A 14025-nucleotide genomic window follows, 5' to 3' on the forward strand; every position below is an offset into this window, starting at 1 on the left:
CACACTGCACTCACAATCTAAAAGCTACCAACGGAGGGCGAGCGTCAAGCATGTGGGCGTCATGAATCACTTGTTCCATAACCAGTCTGATATCCTACTTCCTGTACCTGCTTGCCACGGCCAACAAATTCCCCAAAATTGTGGAGCCCATGCGTGTGGTAACACGTACGTCGGGATGTAAGGGCCGCTTTACTTCAGAACTCCTACTAATAGTTTAAATACTGTGCCGCTCGCGAGTCAGTGAGGAAACAGTGGCTCTTTCTTTGGCAGGAGCCAATCACAGGCTATAAGTGATCTCACAACGAGCTTGTCAACCCATTGGAAATCGCGAACGCTAAACTCATCACACAGCAACTTAACACTCAAACGGTACCTAAGAAATACCGAAAGTACCAAGACGGGTTTAAAAGAAAAAAATACATATTTGAACTATTTCCCATAATGTATTTAGCCCCAGCAAAGCATTTAATTGGTTATTCCTGCCGGGGCGCTGCAATGCTGCCTCTGTCCACCAGGGAAGCAAGAGGACTCCAGAGCCCAGAGGGAGGCTGACATCATTGCAGCACCCCGGTAAGAATAACCAATAAAAAAATGTCTCCGAATACTCGGGTTTCCTCCCAAATTCCAAAAACATGCATGTTAGGTTGATTGGTGACTCTAAATTGTCCATAGGTATGAATGTGAGTGTGAATGCTAATTTGTCCCTGCAACTGACTGGCAACCATTCCAGGGTGTACCCCACCTCTCGTCCAAAGTCAGCTGGGATAGGCTCCAGCATACCCCTGCGACCCTAATGAGGGTGAGCAGCATGGAAGATGGATGGACGCGTCCGTCATGTAACAATTGCAGCCATGACATTTCCATTTCATCTACGACTCACAATTTTAAAGTATACATAAAATAAAAGATCCTTGTCAAGATCTCTGCAGGTTCGGAGAATGTGTCATACTGTTTTAAATAGTCACACAAGACAGAAATGTGCGTATCAGCACCAAAGCTTTACTATACAGAGAGAAGGGGGGAGAGAAAAAAAAACAAGATTAAATAAAAAGAGAATCTGAAGGGCAAAAATGATGCATTAAGTCGGAGACAAAGTATGACAGTAAAAGACACAATTAGGTCAAGAAAGGAGAGATGGGAATCCATATTTACCAAGAGTGAGAGCTACAGATAAGGCAAAAAAACAAAAGGAAAAAAAAATTCCAAAAGGTGACAGGGGAGAATGAGTCTCACTCAATGTAATTAAAATGTCGGTGTCAGGATGGCAGCTTGGCTAACGGCGGCTCCAATAATGAACAAGTCACACAGCAGCGTTCTCTCTCCGCCGTCTCCCTTTCTGAGACACAGCCACACAAACCCACTCACTGAAGACAAACTACCAGTGTTTCATTTTCACGCTAAGCACACACACACACACACAAGCACACACACGCACACACACAGCGCTATACACACTGGGTCTCTATCACCTTCTGTCTTGTTGCGTAGGCCTCGCTGGCGCTGAATGGAGGAGAAAATCAAATCCTCTATCCCCAAACAAACATCCCGTTCACACCATTAGGCATTTCTAAATCTATTCAGACTACACACAACGGCATTACAAAAGCCTCTAGAATGAAATTTAGAAAGAAAATAATCCACATCGCACGTCCATATGTACATGGTTAATACAGGAAGTGCTTTGTTTGGTCCAAAGGCCGGAGCTTTGCATTAAAGTGGGACAATTCTCGGGGCATTTTATACCAAAATACATGCAAAGCTTACTGTATGTCTCATCATGCTATGGGATGTCTGTAAACTCCAATGTATTTTTATTTACGCCAGTATGAGACAAAACAACTGAACAGCCGCTTATTTGCGATTCAGCAATCATGGCCCCGCAAATTCTCAGATTTTTGGCCCAATTTTTTTTTTCCTCGAAAAAAAGGCATTTTTTTTGTTCGCAGAAAACATCTTATTCACCATAAGTCGGTAATTTATACATACAGTACGTGATAATACAGGTAAAACGCACAGCATACATGTACCACTGTTTAAAAACTATTTTTACACGTTTATGTCTTTATGCTTCGTTGTTATTTTTTTCCATCAAGCCAGATTTCACATTTTGTTCAGCGGTCTTTGAAGGCACCATAGTTGCTGTGAGTGCCTACACATTTTGTAATTTAAATATGTTTAATAAGCGTGAGAGGCATACGGAGGGCTCAAACCTGGATTGTGTGATGGGTGAACAATGGCAATTTAAGAGAAACAGGGAGGGACTCAAATCTAATCTAATGCAACAGTCACTTTTATTGCAAATGTTGATCGGAAATCGGAGGAGAATGTCAACGTCAAGTTAGCAGGAGGGTTTTTTGAGCGTCTCAATTTGATTTCCACCATCTGCTGGTGGTCCCGGATCGTAACCTCTAAGGAACGCTGCGATCTACTGTATATTAAAACACAAAGCTGTCACTCCATACAAGGACCAAGAAAGTATTACTAAAACACTCCGTCAGCCAAATGAAAGTGTTTACTTTCATATTTCAAGTGTGTGATACTTTTAAAGACAATAAAGGTGGAAAACTATTACCGTGCCCCACACAGAGCTGAATTTCTCCATTGCGGGACTAATAAGGACGTATTCTTTTCTACTGTATACAGATGAGCACACACAAACTCACACAAGGGATAAGGATGGTTTTCTCTTGTAAGGAAAGAGGGCTTTAGGGTAAGCATGATAGGGCTCCATATTTTTTGCACGTAAGCACCAACAAGTACATCCCAGAATGGTGCAATAGTTTTCTATGTCTCACTCGCTCTTTCGCATCAATCATTGCTTGCCCTTTCCTTGAATTCTGCAACAAGCCGCGGCTTCATCAGGTTCATTGATCTGGATTGATATATCAATTACCGTTGAACATTTAAATTCAAACCACCCTGAGGGGAGGTCAGCCGAAATAATGAGAAAAAACAGTTTGAACCACAGTCACGCGTGAAGTCGCATGGGAGCGTCCAAACAATTCCCTCCACGGGTGTGTTTAGTTCTTTCTGTGGCCTTTGTGTGATGTCACCAGAGAAGCACATCGGTGATGGCAAACAGAAAGTGTGATGATAACCACAGAGCTAGAAAGAAATAGGACACGGTGGCAGCATAACGGCAAAAGCGGTACGCGTGCTTCTTTCCTGGATGCTCAATGCAATATGGCTACATTGAGGAGTCAACATTGTATGACAGCCGAAAATGTTAAAATAGGGATGTCTGATGATATTGGCCAATTATTGGCATAAGAATGTGAGTGTGTGTGACGGTATTGGGTTTTTGGACGGACGGACAGACAGACAGACAGACAGACAGACAGACAGACAGACAGACAGATAGACAGATAGACAGATAGACAGATAGACAGATAGACAGATAGACAGATAGACAGATAGATAGATAGATAGACAGATAGATAGATAGATAGACAGATAGACAGATAGACAGATAGACAGATAGACAGATAGATAGACAGATAGATAGATAGATAGATAGATAGATAGATAGATAGATAGATAGATAGATAGATAGATAGATAGATAGATAGATAGATAGATATACGGAACAGATCACGTCAAATTTGTAGTGCAATAATACATAATAAATAATAATAACACATAATAAGGTAAGAAGTCCAGTCCAGTCCTTCCACGATGGGAGATATGTGATGGTACACATATCGGTGTCGGAATCGGAAATTGAGAGTTGGACAATATCGGCATGTGGGTTATCGGTAAAAAAGCCAATATCAGACATTGCTGGTTAAAATGTTACATAAAAAGTTGCCCTGATCATTTCCACTTCCAATACTACGGAAACAATTTTGTTCAGGATTTAAATAAATGGGAGATTAACCAGCGTGTGTCTCTAATTGTTCATCAATCATAATGTTAAATGATCTACTAGCATGTGACTTTCTAATTTGGTGAATGAGATATGTATTTCACGTGCATCTCAGGTGCCTGGACTCATTCCTCTTATTGTACCCTCACGGAAAAATCAAACCACATGATTATGATGAAACGTGCTTAAATGTCAAATTGCCCTTTCCAGTTACAGCTAATTACCTTTTAAACAAGATGTATCTATCCAAAATGGAATTATCAAAAAGCTGATAATGAAAGGATTGATCACACGTTAAAGGGCACCATCTGTTTCTCTGGACACCACACAGCGGCAAAGTCAATACCTTAACCTTAACACTGAACCAAGAATTATGTCACTGTAAAAACACACAGACACACACACACACACACACGCACACACACAGCTGGGTACTGCAAGCACACTAGGGACTGCGCCCATGGGAATGAAAGAAAGACTCAGGCCACATGTGGAGTCGTTGTTTCCAATAAGTCCTACGGCAGCGTGGACTTTACCTGCTATTACTGCAGCTGCACGATCAACCAAGGTGTGCCAGACCTGCACAGGAGCTCATCCTAAATCACTTTATGCACAATTTGCCAGGTAGCGTACGAGTTGTGAGCATTTCATTCACACGTTCAAAGGTGATTAACAACTCATCAAAAGGCGTCTTCTCTGCGAGTCAATAATAAAGACGCATGGTGCAGCGATGCGCCCACCAAGCCGCATTGGGAGTGAGCATCTCCTTCCACACTTACGTGATTTTTTAACGCACAACGTGACAGGGACAGTGTGAAATGCACATGAATGCAAACATTGCTGATGTCCTGTTCAAATAGCACGACGATATCTGAATAAAATACACCACATGCTACCGACTGCTTCTCTCAGTCTCAATCAATTCTTCTCAGTCGGGGAGGTCGCGTACGCTCTGGTTCATTTCTATATTCGTTACGATTTCCGAAGGGGGTGATAAAGTATTGCAAATTTGGAGACGACTCCACGTGAATTTAAAATTCAATCACAGTCCATGCTGATATTGGTGCCGAGGCTGCAAGTCTTACCTTCCTCGTCTGGCTCCGCTTGATAATTAGGTCGCAATTTAGCAATCTGTGAAGGGAGCAGATCGCAGCGATGGCGCACAGTTCAATGTCAAACACGCCACAGCTGCATCTGCCGCCGCTTCCTCCGTTTTCCAGTCACGCACACCTGAGCCTTTCTCCAAACACCTCTCCTTCAACCGCTGCTCTCTTACACACACGCACGCACGCACTCACGCACAGGGCCGTAGCTCCAAATTCTGAGCCCCCCATACATAAAAGCTCCCCCACGCCACCTTAACCCCCCCGTCGCCCGCCATACAAACACACTGCCTACCCTAAAGTTGTTTTACTATGGTTCGTGAATTCTAAACAAGTAACACAAAACAATGTGAAGTGTATTTATGCTGTTGAAGGTAACCACTGTAAAACAATCCTTAAATAGTTTAATACCTTCATAAAAAGTGTTACAGATCTGATTGACTGCTCCCTCTATTGATTCACTCTCTACCTAGCTCCTTCCTGTAGGTACAAGCAGCTCTGTCCCCCCCATATGTCTGGACCTTATACACACGAGGCGAAACAAAATAAAGTCAAACCTCAGGCTCTGATTTTCATAGAACATTTTTGCCAAAACGTTGCCGTACAATATTGCAAGTGGAAAAAAAAAAACTAGCCTGTTTGCCTATAGCATATCGTTCGACTTTCGGAATCGAGTTTCCAAATGAAGCAGCCTACATGCTGCTGACTCACTGTCAGTACTTTTTTTTATTGTAAATAACCCACCATGGGGCCAAAGAAAGTTGCAAGTGCCAGCAACTTGATACAGAAGGTGAGAAACACGATTGAATTCCACCTCAGCAGGATGTACGGGAAGTGTGCGTCAACAATAAGTTCCATTCGTCATTTATAATAATTTTGCATTGTTTTCTGCGTGTGAAACTACATTTATTCTCTATAAAATGTGTCTGGAACAGATTAATTGGCTTTTCATTATTTCCTATGGGAAAAATTACCTCAGATTTAGTATGCCTCCGTTTTTGTCTGACCTTTTGGAACAAATTAATAACAAATTTCCATGAAACGTGGGAGGTTTGATTAAAACCACCGTATTTCATAATGTGCTTGAACATTTGGGCTGAACTAAAAAAACATGAGTAAAGCGTTTGGCTGCCTACTTTTAGCTTGCTTTCCCTCTCCTGCTTCTCTTCTGGGAGCCTGATTTTTTTCCTTGCTGGGGACACCACGATGCGTCGCTCAGAGCATTGAGTACAAAGGAGTCGCTTAGCAAAAGGCTGCAAGAGCAACCCTAAAAGCAACTTTGACTCTTCGTGTGTTCTATCACGCCAAATGAACCATTTTGCATTTTAGCAAGTTGGATGAAAGTAGTCTCAGGCAGTCTTAATTGTTATAACTGACATATTTAAATACACCTTCAAAACTTCACAAAAGCTCAGGGGCTGCTCGTACACCCACATTTTAAAGCAACACCTCATTTGACACTTCAGAGCGTTACAGCAGTTATTTCACCAAAAAGGTGTCCTCTCCTACCTGCTGTGCTGGGAGGTTCTCGCTCCAGGCGCAGCTGCCAGCTATGTCAAGTGAACAGGTGCACCGAGGTAGGTTTGGCTAGACGAGGCTACCTTGGCGAGGTTTCCACTATTTGCTGGACGCCAAGCCTTCTTTTGGCTTTCGTATTATTATAAGTTGTAATTTTCATACTTTAAATCAAATCTATTTAAGACTGTCACATCAGAACACGCAACACTTAAGACAAGCTAAGCTACGGAAAACGGATGGATGGAACTTACAGGTCGGACACAAGAATTGTTTAAGTCACTCATGCATGTTTCACTCATGTGACCGTGCCTCTCCGTCCTTGTAAAAACGTATTGCTGCAGTAATCCTCCTGTTGCAGTCCACCACCTTCGAACCGAAGATTAACTTACAAGCTGGCAAGCAAGCAAGCTAGCCATGACGCAGGAGACACGGCAGGGCGGCACAAAGGAGATTGATTGACTATAGTTTACAGCCAATCAGGATGTAGAAAACAATGGGCGGTGCATGTCACAACGCAAAACGCACCCGGAATGCAATCGGCGCCACGCATGTGCGAGGACTACGTCACTTCCTCCTTCAGCCAATTTTTACCACAGCGCTTCTGCGACATCACATGCTGTGGTAGTTATTACTTTATTGTGCGAACATAAATGGTCAATAGCCATTCTTCATATATGTCATATATTGGGAGGTTATTTTATAAGTGACTCTTGTTAAAATACTTCGTTAGCATGCGGATGTTTCTATCGTCATATGACATCCACCAAAACTGATCTGCGTAAAAACTTACGTAATGCACGCAGCGCAGACGTACACAACATATCCGGTTTTTATCCGGTGTTTATTTATTCAGTGGCGAAAAAAACTTTAAAAAGGGTTTATAAATCGTCCACTCACACCGTGGATGTGACATAAGAAAAAAAAGATTGATTATGTTGTCATTTGTCAAATTTCTGTCTATTCTATCTATCTTGTTGCCGTAAAATAGCTCGACGGATGGCGTAGATTACACACGCCTAACATGTGACTGCCGCAAAAGAGGCCGACCGGATGTAGACACGTTCTGCACATGCGTAGAACCCAGTTGAACCGATTGCGTTCCGGGTACGCATTGCGTAGTGACAGTGCAGAGATGCGGTGTAATTCTCCTTAAAGGGCCGGGCTGGGCCTGTAACAGCGTTCATTCACCGTAATAACAAAAAAGAAGCACACAAAAAAATCTGTGAAACAGCGAATCTGAGAAAGGTGAACCGCGACAGAGCAAGTGGAGACTGTACAACATAAAGTGGCAAGCAAAAGTTATAATGTGACGAGAATAAAGCCATAATGACTAGAAGAAAAGTTAACAGTAAAAAAATAAAAATAAAAAGTATAAATGGTAAAAACAGCTGTAGTTTTATGAAAATAAAGTCAAAATGTTAAGAGAAAAAAAGTTATATTCTAACAAGAAAAAATGTCTCAATTTTACAAGAATAAACTCGTAATGTTATGAGGAAAAATAATGTCACTTTAGTAGCTTAGAGTTTAAATATTTTTTTTTAATATGTAAAGTATATGTTATTTGTTATGTTATATTTAAAAAATGTTTTGTTTTTTTTTAAGTCGTAATATCAGGGGCTGCAGTGGCTCAAGAGGTCCAGAAATCGGAAGGCTGGCGGTTCAACCCTTGCTCCCTCCACCAAGTCACCGTTGTTGTGTCCCTGGGCAAGACACTTCACCCACCTTGCCTCCAGTGCTGCCCACACTGGTGTATGAATGTGAATGAATGTTCGGTGGTGTACTGGCAGCCACGTTTCCATCAGACTACCCCAGGGCAGCTGTGTATACAGATGTACATTACCACCACCAGTGTGTGACTGAGGAGTGAATGAATAATGGGTTCACTTCATTGTGAAGCACTTCGGGTGCCTTGAAAAGCGCTAAATCAAATCTAGTCCATTATTATTATTATTATTATGAGAAGCAACAAAACGAAATAATGTTATAATTTATGTAAAATGACATTGGGGCAAAAGTTATAATATGGGAATAAAGTCAAAACATTATGGTAATAGTCATAATATTACAAAAAGAACATTTATGAACATTATTTAAGAAAAAAACAACAGCAGCAACAACAAAAAAAAAGCAAAGACCGAAGTTCAGAATACTCTTTACATCACAAAGCTGAGATGCAGTTTTTTCTTGAAATATATGTAACTTCTGAGCATATCTACATCATCTACATGTGGCCATTGCATGCTTTCATTTCTCAATATATGGCCCTGGAAGAGTTTGGATAGCCCTTCTTCAAATAAAAATAACAATCAATTAGCAATTTGCTGACTTACATTATCATGCAACTTAAACCTGTGCCTGGAAGGAGCATCCTTTATAAATATTTGTATTACTTCCAACCAACGCATTCATCAGAAAAAGATCAATATATCAACATATTACACTACACTACATGTTTTGTTGGGTTTTTTTGCATGTGACTTTGCATGCTGCCCCCCTCTTCACTGATGATGCCAGGCGACGCTGTACGGTGGATAACCACGCAGTGGAGGGAATAGATCAATAGTGTTTTAAGTGTCGTAGTGGTCACAGGAATAAAGAGCCGTTAACCTGCACCACCTTTCAATCATAACCATGAAGCATTAAAAACACATTTAAAAGAAACACACAGAAACATAAAACATAGAATCTAATCCAAACATGATTTCCACATGTGCTTTTGCGGGTATAACTCGGATTTATGTTTGTTTTGCTTAGTTGCAACCATGCCTGAGTAGATTCCATGCAGTTTTAGGATGCAGGCAAACACAAAAATGCATGTAAAGACAACATCTGTAACCGCACTGTGTCACAATGTATGAGCAAAACAATTCCTCTGTGAGATACTTTGCCTGGTAGAAGATGCATTCCAACACATGAGCCTCCAGTGCATACGTGTCCAGTGAGTGGAAAGCATACCTTTGCTTACAGGACAGGTGTGTGGACTTGGAGAAGAACAACATCCTTCATGCGTCCATCATGGCATCACTGTTTGCTGTGGTTAATCTACTTTTTCACTATGGCAACAAATGAACCCATCCTCCTCTCACTCTCTCTCTCTCTCTCTCTCTCAGCACACTGCTCCAATGAGGAGACTCCATTGGCGTCACAGGCCACCCAACCTCTCTCCGTCTCTTCCACTCTCACTGCCTCCAGCTCTCACACCTACCTCCATGATACCATCTGGAGATGGATACTGATAAAGAGTGAGAGGGAACCAGGGAGGGGGTAATATGGGATAGAGGGGATTTTAGAGCTTGGCTATGACAAGGCTTGGATTAATTTGCCAGCCAAATGCATTTGAGATTAGTCGACCATTAAAAGCGCATAGACATGCACATGGACACACAAACCCACACGCAGGCTGGACGCTGTGAGGAAGTGATAGTCGTACAAATTGTGACCTCTATCTCTCTCTCTTGTTCCCTTCCCTTTTAGTGTTTTATCTTGTTTGGACATGAACAAATAGGCTGTCAGGAAAAACATATGAGAGTGCAGACCACAAACAAACACATTTACACATACATTTAGTTTGTATATATTCTAAGTCTGCGGCTGTGCAGTAGTCTTCTCAACTCCTTATAACAATAAGACCCTATTGTACGTGAAATAATGCTAATTCTGAGTGTCCAAACCTTATTTCACCACATTTTCCGACGAATAGTGGAAAGTCACAGGACGCGGGGGCCACGTTGATATTTTTATGTTTTCTTTAATTGTGTAAATGTTAATTTTGCCTTTAGGTTAATATATCCTAAGCAATCTGGCCATACTGTGAAAAGTAACGCAGTGGAAGTTACGCCCCGGGTAGCCTGCAAGCATTACATCCCGCCCTCTTCCTGTTTTATGCTTGTAAGCTCCGCCCCTTGTAACACACGCATTAGTTATGTTTGTTGTCTGCTAATGATAATAAAATGGCTTCGGTTTTCACATGTTTCAATGTACCAGTGTTTATTTAACTCACAACTTGGTTTGAACCTGTTTGATGTACATATAAGAGATAAAGAATATCAAAGTGACCCCCCGGTCTTCAATTTGCTGTACTGTATTCGGGCCTAGATAGAACAGGTTTGGAACCCCCTAAGATCATAAGTAATGAATCAGCTCTCATACACTGTATGCACACCAATGTTAGTTCCTTAACGAGATGCTTGCATTTTTTAGGCCAATAAATGGATAAATACTTAAACGGTAATAAACTAGACCATGTGTCAATCCCCGGAAAACTGGATTAAGAAGTATACCGTAGGAGTTTCCAATCTACTCCAATATTTGTGTATAATATACACATAAAGAATGAGTGAACTATAGTGGAGCCAAAACATAACCTGCAACAAAGACACCGTTTGTATGTGTGTAATCACTGCAAATATATTACTGTGGAGTACAGGCATATAAATATCTTTTGGGTATAATGGTCTTTTCAACACACTCCTTCCTCCGCAAATCACGACCACAAGAGAGTCAGTGTCACAGGCAGCAAATCAATTACACGAAGGCGTTTCAAAATAAGAGTGGTTGCCATGGACACACAGCTGATTTACAAGGTTGTCACTCAGCCATCATATTCACAATCGAAGTGGGACAAAATCAAGAAAAAAAAACAAAAAAAGGCACCAGACAAGAATGTCAGGGAATAAATGTGTCTTTTGATGACAAGATAACCAACCAAGTATGAATGACTATAGTACCAGTTTCTGTTTTATACATATTTTAGGCCTTCGACCAGTAAAAAGTTTGGTTTTTTTTGCTGATGCAGGTGCGACAAAAGTCTTATTTTGACATGACATGATTTGAACGTCTTCAATACGGTTAGGCAAAAACAAAAACACATCGAAAGATGGATGGTCAGACAGACAGATAGATAGATGAACCAGTTATTTAACCCATTATATTAGATACTTTCTTTGGAAGGCTTTGGATGCATATTTAAATGAAATGTTGCTGCTGGCCAGATAGAATATTAGACAGAATACATGAATAACTATGATACATTCACCTGTGGTTGTATTTTGTCTGTGATTTTCTTGATGGGGGGGGCGCTCGGGTGACGTTTTGGACCTTCTGACTCCCTTGAGGCATGTTCAGGATCCTGGGACCACACTGCCCTCTTGTGTCTGTTTGGAGGAAAAGTGAGTGTTATATGATTACACGTTTGAACTTCAATCATGTGATCAAATTTATAGAAGAATTCTTAGAAAAGAAGCGCGAGCTCACTCTCTCTCTCACACACACACACACACACACACACACGCAGACCCTGCCTCCCAGAGGAGCCCTGCGGTCAGGTCTGTCCTGTGATGTTCATTCCTGTGCGCTCCAGCGCGTTCCTGCCGCAGATAAGCCGCATCCCGTGCCTGGGTTGCGGCAGCATGTGACTACTTTGTGATCCCGAGTTCTACACAAACCTTCAGCCTGATTGTGTGCTGCAGGTCCACACAGCCCGGGGAGGACAAGTGCATGGGCGGGGGCGGCGGGGCATGTCTATTCCTGCATTGTGCAAGTGATAGTCACGCTGAACAACGTGGCCGTAACTATCATAATGAGACATTGTCAAACACTTTTGCATGGTCCATTCATTTGTTGTTCCAATTAATCATTAAATATTATTAAATGTGCATGTAATAACTTTGCTGTATATAGTTTAGATTATTTGTGTTTTAATTTATGTTTTAATTTCCCAAAACGTCCTTCATGAAAAATTGTCCTTGTCGATATATGGTAATGACGGACTGCAACATGAAATATTATTTTTGCCCTATAAAACAATTTCAACATTCCTTGCATTTACAGTGGTGTGAAAAAGTGTTTGCCCCCTTCCTGATTTCTTTTTTTTTTCATGTTTGTCACACTTAAATGCTTCAGATCATCAAACAAACTTAAATATTAGTCAATGGCAACATAACTGAACACAAAATGCAGTTTTTAAATGAAACTCTTTCTTATTAAGGGAGGAAAAAAATCAAAACCTACATGGCCCTGTGTGGAAAAGTGATTGCTCCGGTTCATGCTGGAAAACCCTCCAGTGTGGCTGAATTACAACAATTCTGCAAAGACGAGTGGGCCAAAATTCCTCCACAGCGCTGTGAGAGACTCATTGCAAGTTATCATAAATGCTTGATTGCAGTTGTTGCTGCTAAGCGTGGCCCAACCAGTTATTAGGTTTTGGGGGGCAATCGCTTTTTCACACAGAGCCATGTAGGGTTTTTTTTTTCTCCCTTATTAATAAAAAGTGTCATTTAACAACCACATTTTGTGTTCAGTTGTGTTGTCGTTGACTAATATTTAAATTTTCTTAATGATCTGAAACATTTAAATGTGACAAACATGTACACAAAAAAAAGAAATCAGGAAGCGGGCAAACACTTTTTCACACCACTATATATTAGTTTGTTATTTTTTATTTTTAAATATTCAATCATTCATTAATCATTGTAAAATAGTGCATCAACAGCATTGTTACCTTACCCCACCCTTTTGATTTATTTTTTGTTTTCCGCCATTACTGTTGTTTTTTACAATAAAAACAATGGAAGTTGATTGAGTACTTGTACATTTTCTAAATCATTAATAATGGTACGTTTTACTTGGCAGTATATTGTAAAGAACGCAACATAATATTATTTTTTCCTACAGAACAATTGCAACACCAAATAGATTTATTTTATTAATGCTTATTTCTCCGTTGGGTGGCTGGGCTCTCAATTAGAGATGAGACTCGGAATAGAACCGCTGCTCCTCTGCATTGAGAGGAGCCAGATGAGGCAGGATGCCTCCCGGACGCCTCCCTGGGGAGGTGCTCAGGCCACGTCCGACCAGTAGAAGGACTCGGCGAAGACCCAGGACACGTTGGAGAGACTATGTCTCCCAACTGGCCTGGGAACGCTTCGGGATCTGTCGGGAGGAGCTGGACGAAGTGGCTGGGGAGAGGGAAGTCTGGGCTTGCCTGCTTAGGCTGCTGCCTCTGCGACCCGACTTCGAATAAACAGTAAAAGATGGGATGGATGGATGCTTATTTAAATATGCTGAGTGCTTATTTATGCTTAATAAAAGATCCATATAATACTCGCTTTTTTAATTTAAAATCAGCTGGGAAGAGGTCAGGATTATGCTCTTTATTGACTTCTCTGCCATTGCTACATAGCACACATGTATTTCTAATATGTGTGTGTGTGTGTGTGTGTGTGTGTGTGTGTGTGTGTGTGTGTGTGTGTGTGTGTGTGTGTGTGCGTGTGTGTGTGTGTGAGAACATGAAGCCGGCCGGATGAGACGACGCAAAGGGGTTCTACGCAAGCATAGTCACACATTTATGCCTGAGGTGTATTGGAGCAGAGGTCAGCTGGTCTCAAGACAGAATGAAAGAAAGAATCTGGAATATTATCCAAAGCATGTGATGTTGTACCAGAGCACACACATATTTCTGAGTGTGTGCGTGTGTGTGCGCCAGTCTCATAACGAGTTCACACATTTTGTCATAGGACGGCCCCTAAAACAGCTCAATGA

General features: G+C 41.4%; 1 protein-coding gene across 6 annotated transcripts in view; it reads right to left on the reverse strand.

The window, feature by feature from the left end:
• Window positions 1-14025, reverse strand: part of grm5b (glutamate receptor, metabotropic 5b) — a 75228-nt gene that overhangs the window by 58437 nt on the left and 2766 nt on the right. For 2 of the 6 annotated variants that reach the window (XR_008573168.1, XM_054794469.1), the window contains exon 1: window positions 4951-5155. The gene's annotated coding sequence lies outside the window, so the exon portion shown is untranslated. Of the gene's footprint in view, window positions 1-1152; window positions 3413-4950; window positions 5156-9441; window positions 9579-11521; window positions 11647-14025 lie in introns of those variants that run through there. The other 4 variants (XM_054794471.1, XM_054794473.1, XM_054794470.1 and 1 more) reach the window with 4 other exon arrangements.

Source organism: Dunckerocampus dactyliophorus, chromosome 12, assembly GCF_027744805.1.
Source record: "Dunckerocampus dactyliophorus isolate RoL2022-P2 chromosome 12, RoL_Ddac_1.1, whole genome shotgun sequence".
Lineage (NCBI taxonomy): Eukaryota > Metazoa > Chordata > Actinopteri > Syngnathiformes > Syngnathidae > Dunckerocampus > Dunckerocampus dactyliophorus.